Source organism: Apium graveolens, chromosome 4 (assembly GCF_009905375.1).
Source record: "Apium graveolens cultivar Ventura chromosome 4, ASM990537v1, whole genome shotgun sequence".
NCBI lineage: Eukaryota > Viridiplantae > Streptophyta > Magnoliopsida > Apiales > Apiaceae > Apium > Apium graveolens.
The window spans coordinates 316,435,684-316,458,025 of record NC_133650.1 but is presented as its reverse complement, the minus strand read 5'-3'; the positions used below and the strand labels follow the sequence as shown (position 1 = coordinate 316,458,025).

The window sequence follows — 22,342 nt, the reverse complement described above, 5'->3', positions numbered from 1 at the left end:
TTTTCTTGTGACTCTTGTTTATCATGATTTCATATGAACCCATGATGGCAATAAGTTCTATTATGGGCTAATTGTGATCATGGGGTTGCAACGGATTTATTATGGAATTCTTTAGTTAATTGTTTAATACTTTAGTGTGTGATGATTGCATGATATCTAGTATTGGTTGTGCGTATTCGTCTTATGTGCGTCGCGAACATATAAGATAGGGTGTTAATCTCTTGTGAAGCGACGGTGGATCTTGAGATTTAGAACTTGCCATGCTAGCATAGGTTCATGTACATTGTGCATGATTAGTGGGTAACTCTAACAGTTTTATTTGCCCTATGTAATCAAAATGAATAACTTGTGCTTAAATCGTTATGTTGTCAATTTCTGTAGACATATAGGAACTCAACATGATTGATGACTACTCAACTTCTATCTTAATTGTGGATGCTTGGTAGAATGGTATTAGTACAATGAAAGTTGGCTTTTATCAGTTTCGTGTTATTCGATTAATATCATCACTGTCACATGCTAAAGGTAATAACAATGGCTATAGAAGGAAGTAATAATGAAGTTGTGATCTCATGAGTGTTTTATTATTGATAAATTGAAGTGTTAGTTAAGTGGTTAATTAAGTAGTTAATTATAGTTAATATTTAATCAACAATTTTAAGTGTTATTATCTTAACATTGAGAAGTAATCATACATTGGTGAGTGAGTTAAATTAGACAATAAATTAGTCTGAGTCTCTGAGGGAACGAACTAGAAAGTATTCTATATTACTTGCGAACGCGTATACTTGCGTGAATATTAGTGCGTGTTTTCGCCCTAACAATGTAGCACTGGTAGCTGGTCTTGAAGTAAATCTTCTCAGTGTCAGCCAATTTGCAGACAAGGGTTTTAAGGTTTTATTTAACAAAGAAGAATGCACTTTTATCAGCAAGAAAACTGGTGAAGTTGCTCTGAAAGGAACAAGGAAGGGAAGCTTGTTTGTTGCAGAGTTGGACTCAGCAAATGAGGATGGAATTTGTTGCTTCTATACCAAGGCATCTGTAGAGCAAAGCAAGTCATGGCATAAGAAGCTATCTCACTTGAATTTCAAGGCAATCAATACTCTAGTTAAAAATGAGTTAGTAAGAGATATGCCTAATCTGAAATTTGCTCAAGTTGAAGTCTGTGATGCTTGTCAAAAAGGTAAAATAAAAAGATCAAGTCACAAGAGTAAATCTGTGAATTCGATAAGTGCACCTTTGCAACTTATTCACATAAATTTATTGGGACCAATTAATGTCCAGTCAATTTCAAGAAAAAGATATGCACTTGTGATGGTGGATGACTACTCAAGATATACATGGGTAGAATTTATGCACTCTAAAGATAAAAATCCACACATCATAATTGAGCACATGATGAAGATTGAGAAGCAGATTGAAGATCGGAATTGTGTGAAAAGATTGAGGAGTGATAATGGAACAGAGTTCAGGAATGCAACCTTAACTGAATTTTGCAAATACAAAGGCATTGTTCAAGAATTCTTAGCTGCTAGAACACCTCAACAAAATGGGGTAGTTGAGAGAAAGAATATAACACTAGTAGAGGCTGCTAGAACAATGCTGCAAGATGCAAAGTTACCAACTAGTTTTTGGGAAGAAGCTGTGAACACTGCCTGTTATACTCAAAACATATATCTCATTAACATGAATCTTGGAAAACCACCCTACTCAATCTTGTCTAAAAGGAAGCCTACTGTGAAGCATCTTCATGTGTTTAGAAGCAAGTTCTATGTTTTGAAGGACAACTCTGAATATATGGGAAAATTTGACTCTAAAGTTTTTGAGGCAATTTTTTTTGGGATATTCATTGGAAAGAACTGCCTACAAGGTTTATGTGCTTGAAAAAAAGAAAATTATGGAAAGTACAGATGTTACTTTTGATGATGACAAGTGCCCAGGCTTGGAATGCCTTGATGAAAATGAAGCAGAAGCCCTAAAGTTTGAAAATCTCAACATTGATAGTGATTCTGAAGCTGAAGTCAACACATATCATAGAATAGATGGAAAGTCAACTAACAAGTGAATCATGAGAATGGAAGCTCATGGACCTGAATTTGATAGCACAAACTCAGGGGGAGAAAGAGAGAAAGGTTCTGCAAGTCATGTCAATGGTGAAGAAAACACATAAAACTCAAGTCAACAAACTCATACCAGAATGAGGGATAGAAGATACACTAAAAAAGCAATTATTTGTGATCCAACTGCTGGAGTGAGGACTAGAATTACAACTGCAAATGAATGCCTTCATGCATGTTTTCTTTCACAAGTTGAGCCAAAGAAAACTGAGGAAGCTCTTCTTGATCTTGATTGAATATCTGCTATGCAAGAAGAGCTAAATCAGTTTGAGAGAAACCAAGTTTGGAAACTGGTTCCGGCACCAAAGAACAGAAGTATAATTGGAACAAAGTGAGTGTTCAGGAAAAAAATGGATGAAAATGGAACAGTCACCAGAAATAAAGCAAGGTTGGTTACAAAAGGCTACTCACAAGAAGAAGGAACTGATTATGATGAAACTTTTGCTCCAGTTGCAAGACTTGGAGCAATAAGGATTTTTCTTGTATTTGCTACACATTCAAATTTCAAGGTATATCAAATGGATGTGAAGAGTGCATTCCTTAATGGTGAGTTGGAAGAAGAGGTTTATGTGCAATAACCACCTGACTTTGAAGATCTAGAATTTCCAAATTTTGTTTACAAGTTACTCAAGGCTCTCTATGGACTAAAACAAGTACCTAGAGCTTGGTATGCCACACTATCAGAATTTCTGATTAAGCATGGATTCACTAGAGGTACTATTGAGAAGACTCTCTTCTACAAGAAGTATGGTGATGATATGATCCTAGTTCGGATCTATGTGGATGATATTATCTTTGGTTCTACAAATGAAAAGTTTTGCCAAAGATTCTCTAAGCTTATGCAGAGTGAATATGAAATGAGTATGGTGGGGATATTGAGTTACTTTCTTGGAATTCAAGTCAGTCAAAGAAGTGATGGAATCTTCATCAGCTACACTAAGTATATCAAAGATTTGTTGAAAAAGTTTGGTATGGTTGATTGTTCACCTGCATCTACGCCCATATCTACAGCTACAAAGTTGGATGAAGATTAAAAGGGAAAGAGTGTAGATATCTCAAGCTATAGAGGAATATATATATATGTCTGTGTGTGTAAATAGCTTAAACTTATACAAAAAATGACGTCAAGAAGTACTAAAAGCAAAAATAATTGGAAAACCTCCAAAGCAACCCCATTGGTCACTTTCCGAACTTTTATGTGATTAAAATATTATATCTCGCACCAATCAATCAAATAGGTTGGTTGAAAAATTTAATATATCTAATTGCAATCATGTTTGGTCTTAAAGTTGGTTGCAATAGATAAATATTACCGACTGTTGCCTCAGTCGGTAAATTTGTCTGTGTAATTACCGACCAATGTGGTTGGTATAGAGTCAGATGATAAGTTAGATTAAAAAATAGAAATGACTGGCTGATATTGACCGTATTGTATGAGTTCGATCGATATACGATGAATATAGTCATTGTTCGCATAAATCCCAAGAAAAGCCACAATCGGTCATGATTAAGTAGATCAGTCGTAATAGTTGGTCGGTATTGGTTATATCATGTCTTAAAAATTTGCCCGATAGTTTTAAAGCTATCAGGAAAATTTTTAAATTTCAAATAAAAAACCAATAATTAAATCCATTGTTCATCATTTACAATCCAAAAAAAATTAAATCGCAGTTCATACCTACACCGAATAAATTAACATAATTAAAACAAAAAAAACAACATTCAACATTCTCTAATATGGATGTAAGTCATCTTTAAATACTCGATCACCTTCAATTGCTCTTCAAATTCCTCCATCCTGATCCCACACTTGTCCATCTCACAAATTAGTTGATTTTCGATCTTCTTCTCCTACATCTTTTGTTCAAGCTTTGATAAGTTTTCCTTCGCTTCGGTGAGTTACCGGACGACTTCCCTGTAGAAACGATCTTTCGCATCCATGCCTACATTTATAAAAAATACAAACAAAATATGTTAGATCATATATATACTCCATATTTATACATAAAGACATGCGCGCATGAACACACACACTTATAACCATCATCAATATATATATATGTGTGTGTATGCAATATACCTCAAAATTAACTTATAAATTTTGAAACAAAATCAAAAGATGATATAAACTATAAGTAAATAGATCATATGCATGTATATATAACCATAATCGGTCAAAAAACATAAACACTTCATTTTCTGATAACTGCAGAGAAAATTAGAGATCATCTTTTTCACCCGAAAAAAACCGACCAACACCCGATTGGTATATTGGTCGAAGTTAGCTGATGTGTAGATCAGTTTAACGGTTATTCAACAAGGTTTGACTTTTACATTTATCGACCGAACAACATTCAATTTACTTGATCAGAATTTTGTTTGATCTAGACACCACACGAGCAAGAGTAAAAAATATTTGACAACCTTTGACCGTGGTCAGAATAAGTGGTCGGTAATACACATATACTGATCGCCATTATCTGTAGGTCATTATTGTGTTTTAAATTCCGACCGATATTTCTGCACGGTCATTTCTTGTCATTATTTTGAGTTGGTCGAAATAAGCTGGTCAAAAAAGCCATATTTCTTGTATTGTGTGTTTCGTGTAGTGTGATATCTTCCCTAACTAGTACATATCACTTACTTTTTACTTTTTGATAGCTTCATTTCTCTCTCCCAATTCACAAGTAAATTTGATTATTAAAAAATAAGTTAGGACGTAGGAAACTAGATATTACTTGGAATCAGACAAGTTTTGTATCTTAGAGGACTAAGTGTGTATATATATATATATATATTTCACATAAAGTTTTAGAAATTTGTTGAAGTTGCTCTTTATTATAATAAAATTTGGTTTGTAATTTTCTTGGAAGTATAGGCACGTGCTACACCAATGGACTATGAAAACTACATGAACACTTACCATTGTTAGACTGTAATATAAATTCATTTTTATTAGGCCATCTAATTTTAACACTTTATAGTTTTAAAATGAATTCTTTACTTAATATGGTATCAAACTTATGAAGGAGCTCACAAAGTTTGACTCAGTGTCAAATTTATCACTTATTTAATACAATATAAAACATGTTAAGTACTTTTGTGAGTAAACTTGCCCCTATGCATAAAACTGATCTTCAAAAATTTGTGATTTTATGTGTCAAATGAACAAGAATATATATATAAATATATAAACTTGCAAGAGGAAGGAACATAATTCTATGTTTGGAGAAAACAAATTTATGGAAGTTGATTAGAATGTGAGATTTAGGGGTTAGAGAATAAAATTACAATTTTTCTAAAAAATAATTACTTGCAGTTTCTTCATGGTGGTGAAAAAGGAAACTGTGGATTAGCTCCCGAATGTAGGTTACATGTGTGTAATGCTGGAGAGGTTGTGGCACTTTCTTAATGTTTTATATGTGACTTATACAATACAGTGGTTTCAAAATATATTATGTAATCTCTTGATTTAGTTGTTACAAATTTATTCTATTCATTGCAGATACTAAAATTTGTAACTATTATAAGTCATTAATGTGAAACTACATATCAGCAACTACATGTATTATAAGTCATTTAGCCTTACTAAAATATATAACAAAATAACAAATATGAAGAATGAGTACATTGGTAAAAAAATGTTCATTCCTACGATGCCTCCTAAATAAAATGTTGTGTATCATATCCATTATCTTGTCCATTATAATCGTAACAAAGTCGTTCTCCCTTTTTTATATTACGAAGAGCGATAAGATAAACATGACATTTACCACGAACATTGTACCTCACAGATTTGAGGTTTTTCTTCTTTCTTCCCTCCCTGTATTTTTACAGCACTAGTCAATATTTTGGTATGGGTATCCATATTTTCTAGACAATGAAAAATATAGAATTAAAGGGTATGAACCACATAAATACTTACACAAAATGGTTGTTAATGCCACTGATGAAGCGAGCTATATTTCCCAGCTTGTCAGGGCAAATAAAGAGACCATCTTCTTCTTCTGAGTCTCTGTAAGTAAGGAGGGTCATAAAGCTATCAAAATTCTCATCATCTCTCCGATTCCTGACAAAATCTACATCTCCTGTGTATACTCAGCAAGAAAAGTCATGGCTTTGATTGGACCATCTGCTTCAACTTTGTACGTGGAAATGCAAAAATGCATAATTAATATACATTCTATCTGTATAATTAATAACAAAACCCAATTAATCTATGAAATATGTTTTATACCCTTCCACTTCATCAAAAACAACTTTAAGAGGAGGACATTTTCCTTCTTTCATCATTGCTTTACATTTCTTTATTGTTATGTAATCTTCTGTAGATAGTTCCTAACCATATAAGAAATATAACATTAAATACAATGTGCATTCAATTAAGATAAATTCGAAAAGAAAAGAACATTACTTAACAAAGGAAATAAGTTGTGCTCATATAATTACCAAGTATAAATTTAAAATGTATATACCTGGATGTCATCTGCCTCATACTTGGATTGATTAGCAGATTTAGGAGGCATGTCATGTGAGTATGTCAGTTTATCACTAAATGCTACGTTCTTACTCTGAAGAGCAAAACGTAGAGAATCCATTTGTCTGTTCCTACTCTCAACATCATTTGCTGGAACGTACGGAAGAAATTTTGTAGATTTTTTTGGCAAACGTTTACGCCTTTTTTGAGGAACTAGAATATCAACAATATATAAGATAGCTATCAAAATATTAAAATATTAGTGGCATGGATTCAAAAATATGAGGTCATGACAATAATTCATAATACAACTAAGTAATTTATAATACAACTATAAGTAGAAAAAATATTATGAATCATGTTTATATTTTTAAATACATTTTAAATAAAGCTCAAGTAAGATAAATGTCAATTATTTACATTTTTAAATAAACAATTTTTTTAATGTATATGTGAAAAATTAGCACATCTTTAGGTGTACCTAGTTAGTTTAAATGATGTACACAACTTTGAGAAATAGGCCCCTACCTGCTACAAAGAAGTTAGGGGGATTTATGGTCTATTTTTGCTTTTGACAAGATTAGTACTAATAAAACAATATGTTATTGATAAAATGCAAAATTATGTCACATAATATGGAAATTAGCAAAATTAAAATTAAAATTAAAACACTTCATATACTATAAAAACAATAAAAAAAGATTAACAACATATATATACATAATTCCAAAAATGATCAATAACTTAATTTAAAAATAATAAAATTTTACCTTCGGGTGAAATGTATTTAGTTATAATCCCAAAATACATCTTCCTTGATTTATTAGATCCATCTCCCGTTGATTCTGCAATATAATGAAATCAAATTTAAAAAGAACTCCCAATTGTAAAATTAAATAAAAAAATTTCAGGACCACATTTTTCCTATTTACCTTACTTTGATTTTTAAAGTTACACAAAGTTCTACCTTTTTTTAGTAGAAACTCTTTATTATTGAAACTGAAAATACAATTTATCATTTAATGTGTAGATTTTAATTATGTGAATTACATTTATTTGTATATTTAGTTTAATAATATAATAATAATAATGAATTTTAGCTAAAATTTATTTACATTTAGATATATTAAAATTTCAAACTATTATTATCATGTGCCTTTAGTCTCAAATCAGAATTCTACAACCAGTCCTTTACTAACAATTGTAACAATTGTAATCTCAAATCAACACTTAGGTCACAACAATTATTACTAACTTGTATTTCAGATCAGTGCGAACTAAAACTTAGATATTAATTTTATTAGGACGCGCACAAACATAAAATGTAATGAAGTAGAGTGACAGATACCTTTTGGGTGCTTACTGCAACCATCACAATACCAGTTTTGAGGGGGAATTTCAAGAACAGCCGGTCTCAGACACTTCATATGAAACCCATTATCACAATCATCACATATCAATATTTGGTCCTCTTTGTCCCCAAATCCACATATCTTACATGTGAGCTCATTATAATAAATATGTGGAGCCACAACAACTTTGGTTGCCTTCAGGAGATCTTCTATATATTTCTCTTTTAGGTGGACTGGGGGGCCGGAGATGTTGGGAAGATGGGGCCGAGAATCCACTCGTATATTAACTTGTTTTGTGGCCTGATATAAATCGGCCAGTGACCTAAACTTGTGCACAAGCGGGACCTTCTTAGGTGGAAACTGTGGGAGGTGGTTGGGTTGAGAATGTGGGGGGTGGTTGGGTTGGGAAGCTATAGGTGTGTTGAATGAAGACATCTTCAGATCTGTTGTGAAATATCTGAGCTTGTGTTTTGTAATTGGGGATTTTTGTAATTGAAGATGTTGATAGGGAGAGGGCTTGTGAAAAGGGATTTATAGATACAATACAGGGGGAGTTTTCTAGGGACTGAGTTTTCTAGGAGCCGAGTTTTCTAGGGTTTAGCGGTTACCAATATAGCCGTTACCAATATAGCCGTTATCAATATATATTTTAGTAATTTATACATTATCTTTTTTTTCAACATATATCATTGTAGTTTTAATAATAATTCTACAATATTTTATAATACTTGATAATATTAAATATATTTTGTCAATTATTATTTTAATTGAATTGTTATTCCAAAAAATGATATGTGTGAAGCAAATTTATCATTTATTTTATCATTTTTATTTCTTCCTTAAAGATCAAATTTAGCACTCTCAATACATAATATGCACACCCTCTATATATCATCATAAAATTACATGTTTCAAAAAATTAACTATTTTCAAGTAAATACTGTTTAATTTAATAGGTGAAGGTACGAGTTTTTTTTTCTCAAAAAGTCTTTTTTTCCAAGAGAGAAATGATGTAAAATGTAAACTCCAATTCACATTTAAATTACAAGATTACCAATAATAAAACAAAGTCAACAATTTCATTATTGAAAAATCAAAGGTAAATATTTAATTAAGTTATCAAAAGAATAAAATTATGAAAGTGAGCTTATTTACCAACTTCAATCCCCGAAATAAAAAGTGGTCACTTTATTTTTTGAATTTTTTTGGATTGTTTTAAGATATGTAAGTTCTTTATTCAAAAGTCTTAGAATTCTTAACTCCTTCATTTCATTGACAACTTGCATGTAATTTTTTTAGAAATACTTCATTGATTCATTGAGAAAACATTAAACTAAAATCAAATTCCCCTAAAAAAAAGTAAAATCGAGCTAGTAGGTGAGTTAAAGAAAAGCAAAAAAATTGGCCTATAAAAGTAGCATGAAAGAAATCTTGTTTGATCATAATATTTCAAGTAGCAATTAAACATGATTTTCTCCTTGGCACATTGTCCACTATTCCATGTGTACCTGTTACATTTCCTACACCACTTACCCCATCATAGGAATGTGCTTTATAAGATGTATCTTTAATGATAATCTCATCCCATCATCTCCCCTTTATGATATAATGTACAAGATCCATAAAAATTGCTATGAATCAATATACTACAAGAAAAATGTCCATAAACATCGATTTTCGACGATATCTATGTTGTTTTACAACGGATATTGATGTCGGTGATGTCTATTGTAGACATTGGTCATACACCGATGTCTTTGAGTCCATTAGACATATATTTCCTTCAAAACAGTGATGTTTATCAATATTTAGACTTCGACTTCAACACAGAGAAACTAATGTATATTGTACTTTTAGACATCATTTTTAACACAAGAAAAGTGATGTATGTTTTATCCTTTTACATAAGCTTTTTCACAGTAAAAATGATGTATATTGAATTATTAGACATCCATTTTGTTACAAGAAAATTGATGCATTAACAAAATTAAAAACCTTGGAGTCATTAAATATATGTCCATTGCATAATTTAGAAAATACATTCAACTAATTATCATTCAACCAATACATCTATAATCTTCAATACACTCTAGCGTAGGACATATGATACAAGTTGTAAGAAAACTAAGAATCCAAATTTTTAAGCCGGTACGTCGTTTGGGACGAAACATGTGTAGCAGCTATGCAATGTCCTACGCCTTGTGTAGGAAGGATCCCAGTTCTGATAATAATTTAAAAAATCAACCATCATCTTTATATTTGATGTATCCCAACTTAAACCGTGGCCAGCGTCTATAAATGAAAACCACAAAACTTGGTATTATGTAACACCACATCAAAGGCATTTAAGATGTACATATTTTACACAATAGAATGACACAATATCCATGTTTTAAAGAATATCTAAAAGCTTGTACCTGATACACTACAACAAATCTGGCCATTTACGACGGTTTTTTTGAACTGAAATTGTCGTAATTGAGCCATTTACGAAGGAAAAAAATCATCATTTTTGGTTGAGTAGTAAGTTCGTTTTTTTGTGAGAAGATAAAATTGAGTCGCAAGTTAGGAAGTAGGGGCCCACATAATCAATAAAATAATAAATCTACTTATGACGGTATATATCGTCGTAAGATACCAAAATAAGATGAAAAATAACGTCGTAAGTTATATACTTACGATGGAAAAAACGTCGGATATTACTTTACGGGACCCACTTTTAATAAGATAAAACATAATTTTATGACAGAAAAATGCGTCGTAAGTTAGAAATTTCTGACAGAAAAAACGTCATATTTTAGGAATTAGGGCCTATTTACGACGAAATATGTGATGAACAACCGTCGTAAGTTTGTATTTCCAGGTTTAAAAAAAATCTAGCAGAATTCCGGGCACTTTCCGGTAACCCCAATTCAACTATTTGATAGATTTCTTCAACATCTAATTTTATAAATAGATAGATTTCTTCAAAAGGTGGACTAACGACTAGAGACTATGTTTAGTTTCCATTATTTCCTTCAATAGTAGTAGGTAAAAATCAACTAGTATAAATGACATGAAAAGTAACAAGCCAGATTATATAGATACGACCATGATATTAAAAACAAAAAATAACCAATTAACTAATATAAGAATGAATATGCATATTGAATATATACCACAAAGCATACTGGAATATTCTTTTTATCTTCAATTACGGACTGTAATAAAATAATCGCTTCATCTAGCATCTGTACATCACCATAATGCAACTTTGTTAATAGACTTTGTGTGTTTCCTTTCTCCAAAGATTTCCTTATAATTGGGACAGCCTGCCTCTTCCTGATTTAAACATTCCAATCTGTGCCAAACCAAGAAAGACAAAGAAAAGAGCAGTCAAGATGGTCAAGTCTGTCAAACTTCAATTCAAGTGAGTGACCAAACCTAAACCCATTGTCAACAAGGGAGATCAACTGTTCAATTGTGACATTAAAGAATTCTCAGACATAAATCTTTATCTGGATGAGCTAGAAAAAGTTAGAGTTATTGATGCTTACAAACATCTTCCAGAAAGATTAGTCTTTAGGTACAAGGGTGGAAGAGAGATGACTTGGCCACTTCACAGAATTCTCAATGAAGGTTATTCTGTTTTGGTGAAGATTTTCTCCTCAGTAAAGAAGAATTTTGGATTCAACATTGTTGCCAAGAAAATGGTACTGAACAAAATTGAGGAGATAATGAACAACAGAAGAAATCCAAATGCACTACCAAGAGTATTAACCATTCCTTTTACTGGAGATAGGGTGCATTTGAGGCCATATTGGATAATGGAGTTCAAGGATCAAAAATACATCAGAAGATTCTTTAAATTGGAAGACCAGCTAAAACTTTTTAGCAATGAAACTCTCAAGGAGATACAAAAAAAGCTGGATCAGTCAAATGAGGATGAATTTGAATTCTATAGGCAACTCCAACACCAGATTGAAGAGAACAATGTGAAATTGGGAAATAAGTTCAGACAATCAAGGAAATAAGCTAAATTTGCTAAATCCAGAGGAGCACCTTGAAAATGACCTGTGAGATTTTCTACAAACCTTCCTCTTTGTGTTTGTCAAAAAAATGCAGCACTTGTTAATTCCATTTCTGGACAAAGACACCTATCACCATTAGAAGGTGAAGATGCACCTGCATCTACTCTCTCAAGATTAAGAATATGTGGACTGCTTTGAGAAAGGCCCACATGTCCCTATGGGAGCTGCTATAGTAAATAAGTCATCCATCCGAAAGCCTAGAGCAGAATGGTCTCATCCAGATATTAAACAAGTTCATAAGGATAAGAAGGTCATGAACATTTTGTTTAATGGTGTTGATGGTAACATGTTTGACAACATCATAAACTGTAAAACTGCTAAAGAGGTCTGGGATACTATTCAGGTTATATGTGATGGAACTGAGCAAGTAAGGGAAAATAAAATGCAACTCTTGATTCAGCAATATGAGCATTTTCATAGTGAAGAAAGTGAGCCACTCACTGACATTTTCAGTAAATTTCAAAAACTGCGGAATGCTCTAAAGTTGCATGGAAGAGTCTATTAAACAAAGGACTCAAACCTCAAATTCTTCAGATCTCTACCAAAGAAATGGAAATGTATGACAATCTTATTAAGAAACTCTCAAGATTACAAGGAATTCACCTTGGATAGACTGTATGGGATTCTAAAAAGTTTAACAATTAAAATTTGGAAAAAAAAATTTAAAATTTAATTTTACTTTTTAATAATTTTTGATAAGTGTGATTTATTATGATTCCTACTATAAAATTACTCTAAACTCTATAATTAAAGTTCAATGATTTTTTAAATTAAAAAATTGTGCAACTTTGATTTAATTTTGGTAATTAAAATTTGTAATTATATATAATAAAAAATAAAATAAATCGATTTCTGGTTGATTTTTGATTGGAAATTAAAAAATTAATCTTTGATAATTTTAAAACTACTATCCTCCCAGTGATCAAAATTTAATCGATATAATTACACAATCTTGTATGAATTTTATAAATTACTCGATGAGATTGGGAATATTTAAAATATTTTTTTAAAAAAAAAGAAGAAAAGAGAGCTTCTTTATGAATTTTTTTTATTTAATAAAATAAATTCAATATAATTACTTAAATTTCGTTAATATAATGGATTCATATAATTATATTTCATCTGTGTCTACAATATATATGATATTTAAAATAAAAATAATAAAATAATAATTATTTTAACAAACATGAATGGTACTGGTTATAGGGTAGTAAAGTATAACGTGTGCATCTATCTTCTAATATGTGATTAAAAATGCTTTAAAATATAAAAACAGTTGACTCGTGACTGAATATTGTTAAATTATGAGTCACTTATAGAGTAAAGTTGTATGGAGTTCACCTTATAAAGTCCATCTATGTTTTGCAAATAAAATATCTTCTAAAACGTGTTATCTTGCAAAACATGTTTCACAAATATCATTACTTCAATAAAATCATGCAAATCTCATATATTTACAAGTACAATATGTATATTCTGGAACATGAACATTTATTTTGTGCAAAGTAAGCATTATTTTGCAACGTTTGACTTGTAAAATCTGTGCAATCTGCAAAATTTTCATTAAAATTGTGATATTTGTAGAATATCATTCGAAAATTGATACATTTTGCAACAATTTAAGCTACATTTTGATGAAATAAACTGAACTATCAACTTATATATATAGGTGTTTATATTAACAGAGAGAGGAAAAGTACGTAGAAAGTCTGATGTTTATAAAATGAGATACATAACAGAATAAATAAGCTTCCAACAATAATGGTAGTTGAGACATAGAAAACACTCCTACACGTACTCTACTACTCCATTTATTTCTCCATGATCCTAAAAAGACTCTAACAGCTAAAGACTTAATCAAAACTACTAGTGCACCTGCAATGCACGTCCACCAGCTATTTTCAAACATAATAAAAACATAAATAAAATATATATAAACAAGTTTAGATTAAATAAAACCAAGAATCTCCCCGTAATCTAAACTTCTGTGCACAAGTCTTTAACACCCAGAAGCCTGCACATGCGTTCGAACTTCACTGTAAGCAGAGCCTTTGTCAAGGTATCTGCTCGCTGCATATCTGTGCTCACGTGCTTGATGACTATTTTTCCACGCTCTACACATTCACATATAAAGTGGTATCTAATGTCTATATGTTTGCTTCTCTCATAAAAAACAAGATTTTTTGCTAAGTCGATAGTAGATCTATTATCCAGATATAAAATCACGGGACCCACCTGACTTCCTGTTATCTGACTTAATAGTTTGCACAACCAGATTCCTTGGCATGCAACAGCAGTTGCAGCCATAAATTCCGCCTCACAGGACGATAAAGCCACGTAATTTTGCTTCTGCGACACCCACGTTATCAAGCTCTCGTTCAAGTAAAATACCACCCCACTAGTACTCTTCATGTTCTTAACGTGCCCAGCTAAGTCACTATCTGAGTATCCAGTTAAGATATTATTTTCGCTGACACTGGAATACACCAAACCGTACTCCAGGGTACCTTTAACATATCTCATAATCCGTTTTACAGCATTAAGATGTGTTAGTGTAGGTTTTTCCATAAAGCGGCTAACTATACCCACTACATAAGCTATATCGGGTCACGTGTGTACAAGATAAAGCAGATGTCCCACAATGCTTTTATAACACATAGCATCAACCAATTCGCCCTATATATCAGCTATGAGTTGCTCTTTTGGCTCCATCGGGTATTTTTGCGGATTACATTCTAACATCCCGGCCTTTTGTAGCACTTTCTTGGCGTAGGCAGCTTGTTTGAGTTTGATATACACTTTTCCTTGTTTCACCTCCATTCCCAAGTAGTATGAAAGCTTCCCTAACTCACTCATCTCAAATTTCACATTCATCTCCTTCTTGAATTTTTTGATTTCAGTGATATTTGTACCTGTGACAAGGAGATCGTCGACATATACTCCTACTATCAGAACTTCATCACCCTCCCTTTTTGTGTACACCGCATGCTCGTACGGGCATCTGATAAAACCAAGCTCTTCAAGTGTCTTACTCAGCTTCTTGTACCATGCTCGTGGGGCTTGACGCAGCCCGTACAATGCCTTAATTAATCTGTACACTAGCTGCTCTTTTCCTGGCTTTACGAAACCCTCCGGTTGAGAGACATAAACTTCCTCCAAAATTTCTCCGTTTAAAAACGCAGATTTCACGTCAAGGTGGTGCACCTCCCAGAAGTTTTTGGTAGCCAAAGCAAGCAGTAAATGAACGGTTTTGAGACGCATTACAGGAGCAAAAATCTCCTAAAAGTCCATACCGGGAATTTGGACGTATCCTTTCGCCACTATTCTTGCCTTATATTTGATAATATCTCCATTTGAATCCCGTTTGAGTTTAAAAACCCACTTCAGATTAATGGGTTTATGACTTGGTGACAATGTGGTCAACTCCCATGTATTGTTCCTTTATATTGCTTCCATTTCAATTTTCATCGCTTTCTCCCACTCCTGGCTTTTTCCTGCTTCTTTATAGTGGGCAGGCTCTTCAACACCAATAAAGAACAATTCATCCCCTGATTCTATCTCCTCTGTGTTGTTGTAGATATCGCTCAACCGTCTGAGCTTCTTGGGTTCGCTGCTACCTTCAGAATTTATGTTGCTGCTCTCATTATCAGAAACCGTATCTGGTGTTGTAGCACTCGATAATATATCTGTTGCAGGACTCGCAGATTTTCAGATGTTGCAGCACTTGTACTTGACTGAGTGTCATCAGCATTCCCATTGCCATACAATTCGCTATCCCCGTGATCAACCTCCATTGTGCATATGTCAGTTACACTGAGAGTGGCAGTGGAAATAGGCCCCGTTTTTTGTTGTTCATCATTCCAGATCCACCTCTTGTGTTCCTCGAAGATCACATCCCTGCTCACGTGCACTTTCCTTTTCTCTGGATCATATAATCGATATGCTTTTGTGCCCGGTTCTCTCCCAAGGTGAACCACTACTCGACTTCTGTCGTCAAGTTTCTTTGTTTGAGGACTAGGCATCTTCATATGTGCAACAAACCCAAAAACCCTTAGATGACCCAAATCTGGTTTCCTTTCATTTCACGCTTCGTATGGTGTTTTTCCAGAGAGAGCTCTGGTAGGGAGACAGTTCAGCAAATAAATAGAGTGGCGTACAGCCTCTCCCCAAAATATAGAAGGCAAACCCATTCCTTTCAGCAAGCTTCGTGCCATTGCAACCATTGTCCTGTTACGCCTTTCCACAACCCCGTTCTGCTGGGGAGAATAGGGTGTCGTAAAATGTCTCATAATCCCAATATCTTCACAGTAAACAATAAACCTTTTGGACAAAAATTCACCTCCCCTGTCTGAACGAAAAACCTTGATTTTCTTTTCTTCATCGTTTTCAACCGTGGCTTTAAACTTCTTAAACAGCTCATAAGTTTCATCCTTATGTTTTAACATATAAGTTCACATCATACGAGTATGATCATCAACCAACAAGAAAAAATACATATTACCTGCCTCAGTTGGTGGGGACATTGGACCACATAAATCACCGCGGATTACTTCAAGAGCTTTGGTTGCACTGAAAGTTGCCTGCTGAGGGAATGATTTCCTTTATTATGGTGTCAAGAAGATGGTCAAGAAGCTGAGCTTGGGATACGAAAAAATACATACATGTGAGAATGATTGCATGTTATTCTACGGTAATGATAAAGATTTGGAAAACTGTAAGTATTGTGAGTTAAGCCGATACAAAGATGCAACTAAAGGCGGGAGTGATACCATTCTGAGGAAGATCTTAAGATATTTTAAGATCACTCCTCGTCTACAGTGTTTGTACATGTCTTTCCACACAGCCCAACAGATAAAGTATCACAAGAATAGAATTGTGACTGAAGGGGTTCTTAGTCACCCTACAGATGGAGAAGAATGGAAAGAGTTTGACAAGAACTATCGAGATTTTGCAGCGGATATTCGTAATGTAAGGCTTGGTCTTGCAACTGATGGATTCCCCCCATACAGTAATGCTACTTCTACTGTATACTCAGTTTGGCCTATTGTACTACTTGTGTACAACCTTCCACATACCATGTCCATGAAGGATCCATACATGTTCATGACCCTACTAGTACCTGGGCCGAATGATCCTGGGAGGAATCTGAATGTCTATCTTAGGCCTTTGATTGATGAGCTGATTAATTTATGGCAGGTTGGTGTGCAGATATATGATGCTTCTACGAAGACCAATTTCATAATGCGGGCAACCTTGTTATGGACAATCAGTGACTTTCCCGGGTTGGGTATGGTTAGCGGATGGTCAACCCCCGGAAAGATGGTTTGTCATGCGTGTATGGGTGAAGTTAAAGCTAAGCAACTACCATACAACAGGAAGTCCAGCTTTTATGGGTTACATTTGGGGTTTCTGGACAAACGCCAAAGAAGTCGATGAAAAGGTTGAATTGTCTGTAACATGTATGCTGGAATCACATTTCCACCACCAGGGAAACCACATAGCAAAAAAAGGGCAGATGGCTTTGGGGATTCACATAATTGGACACATATTACTAGCTTCTTTGATCTACCATATTGGGATTCATTACGTCTACATCATTGTATTGATGTTATGTACACAGAGAAATATGTGTTTGACAACATATTTTATACTATTATATATAGTGCCAAAATGAAGGATACCACAAGATTAAGAGAAGATTTGAAGGCAATGGGCATCATACAAGAGTTATGGATGAATGGTAGACACAAGCCTAGAGCTAGATACGAACTCACCCGAGATCAGCTGAAAATGTTAAGTAAATGGGTACATCGATTGAAACTCCCAGATGGTTGCTCATCAAACTTGAAGAGATGTTGTAAGATAGCTCAGTTGAAATTTCAAGGCATGAAGTCACATGATTGTCACGTATTTATGCAAAAGTTGTTGTCTTCTGTATTTCGTGAACTTCTTCCAGATGACATACATAAATACTTTATGATCTTTCAAATTTTTTTAAGGACTTTTGCTCAACTACACTACTTGCATAAGATATTAGGCAGTTGGAAAAAACATTGTTGGAATCATTTGTACTTTGGAGACTAAATTCTTTCCAGCTTTGTTTGATCCAATGGAGTATCTTCCCGTTCATCTACCCGAAGAGTGCAGACTCGGCGGTCCTTTCCCATCATGATGGATGTATAATATTGAAAGACTATAACGCAGAATGAAACAAAAAGTAGGGAACAAAGCATGAGTGGAAGGTTCCATTGCAGAAAAATATGTACATGAAGAGTTGACACATTTCTGTTCCATGTACTTTGAGTCAGGAGTTGAGACAACGCATAACTTGCTAGGTCATAATGTGGTTGATGATCGCTCACGTGATCCACATAAACTCGAGGCGTTTACATATCCGGTAGAGCTTCTCGGAGCATATACAGGTTACCATTTAAATGTGGATTCCTTACATGTTACAGCACATTATGTTCTTACTAACATGCGTGAAGTGACATTCTATATCACGTAAGAAATCAAAAAATTTCATTCATAATTAAAACTTTGAAACATTCTTCACTAACACGGTATGATTACTTTTTTCAGTATGTTCGAAGAAGAGGTTCGCAGTCGTAATACATTGATATTGAGTGATACTGAGATGGATACAATGCTAAAGGTACATTTCACAACATGGTTTCAAAATAAGGTATTTCATCAAATGCATAAATTGTATAATTACAAAAATATTTTTATATACTTGTTTTTTTTATGACTATTATATTTCAGGTACAAAATAACTACAAAAAAATTCAGTACCTATTGGAAGGCCCAACTTCGTTTATGCTTTCTTACAAAAGATGCAAGGTCAATGGATACTCATTCAACCTAGGAAAATCAAGCTCTGGGGTACTTGTGAAGGGTAGTTGTTATGGTGATAGTGGAAGCAATTACTCCGGGATTTCCAAGAGATTATCAAACTAACATATGGTGGCGGAAATCAAGTGATTTTATTTAGATGTCATTGGTATGATTATGTTAGGGGTGTAAAGAAACATAAAAATGGAGTGCTTTTAATTGATCTTAATTCAAAACTAAAAGAAAATGATGTTTATATTCTAGCAAGTCAAGCCACACAAGTGTACTATGCTCCTAGTGTCAAAAATCCCGATAGTAATATTCACACAATCATCACATGTAGACCTCAATTGTTGAGTGAAAGAACATGGGATGTTGATGTGGAATCCCTTCAAGAAGAAGTCTCAAATACAATTGCATTAAACACAAATGTATATATCGTGAAAGTGATTAATCATATATATTTTATGCTTTTTTCGTACATGTAATATACGTGAATTTTATATATTTTAGATAAAAGTAATAATAATAATAATAATAATAATAATAATAATAATAATAATAATTAGAATAATTAGAATAAGAATTATAATAGACTTTGTACAGAGTTAGTAATTTGATTAGAAAAAGGAGTTGGTTATAATATAATCTATATATACATTTCTCCAGCCTCTACCTCTATTATGTTATCACAAAAAAAAACTAATATTTAGAGGAGTACGGCAAGCCACAGGGAACGCGAAAAGTTGGTGATTCTAGCAATCCGTTTAAGCATACCAACAAAATTGAGTAAAATTGTGTAGGTGGTCTACATCATACTTTTACTCACTATACAAGTTTTTGATATATTATTTTATTAGAATAATAATATGTGTATGTAATGTTTTGTGTCAGCCATCTCATGAATGAATCCAAGTTGTAATTGTTAATATTAAAATGATTTTGTGTCCAGGTCTTGTAATTGGGGTATAGGGCTTTCATTATCTATTATATATTCATGTATTTAAAAGGGTTAAGGCTATGTATTTTATTATGTGCCAAAATTATCAACTTGTATCATTCAATAAACTTAGGAATTTTGAGTTTTAAATTGTAATATTATTACATTATGAATTTTAGATTTTAAGGGTGCTTGCTACTTATAATTTTGTAATTATTTTTTTTTTCCGACTTCCTAGTTTAGCTTGAATATATATATATATATATGTTTTGTGTTTTTTGTGCTTATATTAGTGTCACGTATACTATGATGTACTTTGTTATATATAACGTGGTGACTTGGAGGTAGTTACTAGTTAGTCAAGATTGTACTATATTAATAATACGAGAATTGTTCTTGAATATTAATATTATTTATAGATCACGTGTTGTAAGGTAAGGTTAATAACCAAGCTAATGAGTTGGATTTCATAGTTGTTAATGGGGTATATAATTTCTCATGCTTTGGTTTGGTCATCAATTTGGAGTTATTTAATATTTAATATTTAATTAATTCTTGTAATGATTAACTGACTCAACACATATTTACGCTCGTACTTGGATTTACAAAACTTCCTGTATAAATCATTTTCTTCATATTGGTTACTATGTTATTTAATATTAGTACTTGCTTTGGTTAATTATATAATATGAGTATATATATATATATATATATATGTTGATGACTACTAGTAACCAAGTTGTTCCCTAAATGTTTTGTTGGGTCTAACTAATTATATAATTATGAATCATTCACTTGACTTTAAAAATACGTATGCATAAAAAAACTATTAATAATAAATTATAAATTTTGTATTTAGATAGCTGGACAGGGATTTAGCGGATCAATTGCGGATATTGTTAGCATTTTAGTTGCGATATTCGAGGTACGGATTATGTTCCCTTTTATTCTGCGCCACTTCTCTTAGATATTATATATATTTGATTCATTTCATTCTACCTTCTGTTTGTTCCATTGAAAATTCTTTTAACCTCATTGACTTCCGAAAATTGTTTTAAAATGGATTTGCAAAATTATAAATATTTGTTTACTTCTGTTTTGAAATATTATTTATGACACCCTCTGTTTTGGAAATCTGAATTACTCGTATCAGGTGATTTTAAATTTGCGAGAATATTTTATTTTGAACCCTTAGTGACTTAGGATATACCGAGTTAACCAGTTGTAGGGGTACTACAGTCATGTCATTGCGGCACCGGTGACATGACACTTCCGTGACAGTGTGATTGGTCACGGCGTATCCTTCTGTTAGCTCTTGGGAGGAGCTTTTGCGCATTTGATATTTGTTCAGGATACGTGGGTGCACCCAGAGTTTGATTTGTGATTTGATTTATGGTGACGTTGTATATGCCGTACACGTTATCCATTCTGTTGCATGCATTAGGTACCCTATGATGTGTGTGTTTGTATCTGTTCTGATCTCAGTATGAAATATCCTAACCCCTCGTTGCTTCAGCCTTACTTATTTATAAAATTGTTGTTTTATTTTACATTGCAGATTATTTATTTTGATATCTTGTTTTATAAACTGTATTCCAAATCCGTACTGGGCATTTGGCTCATGCCGTATTCTTTTTCTTGCAGGTGCTTAAGGGGATCTGGGGCTGTGTGACGGAGAGCTTCCCTTTATTTCGTTCTTAGGATTTCAGACTCTATCATTATTTAGACTTAATTATTTATTAGAGATTTTGGAATTTATATTATTGGTTTGAAATGTTCAGAAATTTAATTTATTATTTTGAAGATTTTAGACGGTTTAATTTTTGTTTAGAAATATATTAGTGCTCTGTTTGCAGGTTTTAGGATTTTGAGTAATATTTCCCTTCTATTTTAAGAAGGGGGTGTTACAGTACATTACCGGGCCACACATAGCAAAAGATATATTACTATAGACTTTAGAATTTGAATTTAAATAAGGGAGAGAATATTTAAGAAAAAAATGATATTTTACTATTTATTCGAGTTTTGAATACTTATTTTTCTTGAACTAAACATGTCTGCTATCCTTATTATCCGGCTGTTATAATTCACAATGTTGTTCCTTATACCGATTATAATTCACAATGTTGTTGCTCGAATCACAATCGAATCACAGTTAAAGCGTCCAGATTTTCCTTTAACATATCATGTTGCAAAGACAGTAAAAAAAGGCCTTGTGCTTTCATAGTACAACCGAATTAGATCACTTGTTTAATTCATATATAAAACGAGAATGGGGATAACATTTTCTTCTCAGTTGTCGGTCTTTTCACTAGGAGTGAGCAAAAAAAATTTGGAAAATCAAAACCAGATTAAAAAAATCGAAAAATCAAATTGAAACAAACTGAAATTGACGGAAACCGACAAAAATCGTAATAAAACTGAACCGATAGAACGATTTGGTAACAATTACAATTTCATCCTTATAACTAAATTGAAAAAACCGAACCAATTATATAATATAATATTTTATATAATTCTATATTAAAATAATAATAAGATATAATTATGTA

At 32.8% G+C, this 22,342-nt stretch overlaps 1 pseudogene; it reads right to left on the bottom strand.

Annotated features, from left to right (window-relative positions):
• Window positions 1-5,780: 5,780 nt before the first annotated feature.
• LOC141720312 (putative Histone-lysine N-methyltransferase ATXR5) lies at window positions 5,781-8,381 on the bottom strand (annotated as a pseudogene).
• Window positions 8,382-22,342: the final 13,961 nt, after the last annotated feature.